The sequence below is a fragment of the Penaeus monodon genome, chromosome 11 (genome assembly GCF_015228065.2).
Source record: "Penaeus monodon isolate SGIC_2016 chromosome 11, NSTDA_Pmon_1, whole genome shotgun sequence".
Taxonomy (NCBI): Eukaryota; Metazoa; Arthropoda; class Malacostraca; order Decapoda; family Penaeidae; genus Penaeus; species Penaeus monodon.
Window position 1 is genome coordinate 13,457,876 of NC_051396.1, and position 1,088 is coordinate 13,458,963.

The following is a 1,088-nucleotide window of genomic DNA, read 5'->3' on the forward strand; positions in this document are numbered from 1 at the left end:
AGTGTTCACATCAAAAGTCTACTAGTAGTCAGGACTGCAAAGTACTGGTGCAGAGATTAACTTCGTCTTGAGGCTCTTGAATGCAATCTGGTGCATCTGTATTCAGACTACACGAGACAACACTTGGAACGACCTTTACATTGTCATTTATAGCAATGGCAAACAGGGTCATACTTAAGACATTCCCTTGAGGGACCCCTTCCAACTGATCGTTAATGTTAGAGAAGCTGTTCCTCACCCGCACTCTAAACTTCCTATCAACAGGGAAGCTTTGTATGAAGTTAGGCAATGCTCCACTTAAACCAATTTCATTCATCTTCATGATTATGCTATGCTTTCAAGTAGCTACGTACGCCTTTTCGAGGTCAAAGACTGCTAAAATGTAACATCACTGTGAAAAAGAATTCCATATAATAACAGTCTTCATCTTCACAAGGGTATCTGTGGTCGATCTCACTTTAAAAAATCTATATTGGTATGGGGTCAGCACGTTTCCTTTTCTAGTACCCATGTCAACCTGAAGTTTACCATTTTCTCCATCAGATTACAGATTCCATCTTCCTGCGCCGAAATGGCAAGTTGTATGTTGCTGCGGTCTTACTGAAGAACATTTTTTGGCTGTGAGGATTTATACCATCTCTCATTAGAGCAGGTGGTGATACAGATATGCTCTTTCCAGCGATCTTGCGCACTTTGTCCTATACCCATGCTAAAGGTCTCAGAGCTAATCGAGGAGACATAGTGTCTCCACGACGTGTGCCTAGCCTTCTTTAGCACTCACCTGGTCTTAACTCGGATTTTTTTGTAGTGGATCAAGATTTTTTTTTTTGCTGGGGCGTCGTGTCAGCTGCCTGAATGCAGCTTTTTTTGCTCTGAGAGCTTAATGTTATTCATTAGACACAACGGTAACAGTGGTTGACGGTATTGCCCGCTACTTTTGCGAATGGTGCTTCTGTTGCAAAGTGAATTCGTAATGTGAAGTGATTAACATCTTGAACACACTGAAAATCATTCACAGATCCATTTATTACTGCAGTTGATCTTCACTTCGCCATAAATATAAAGTGGTCGTTATTTTGCACTGCAAG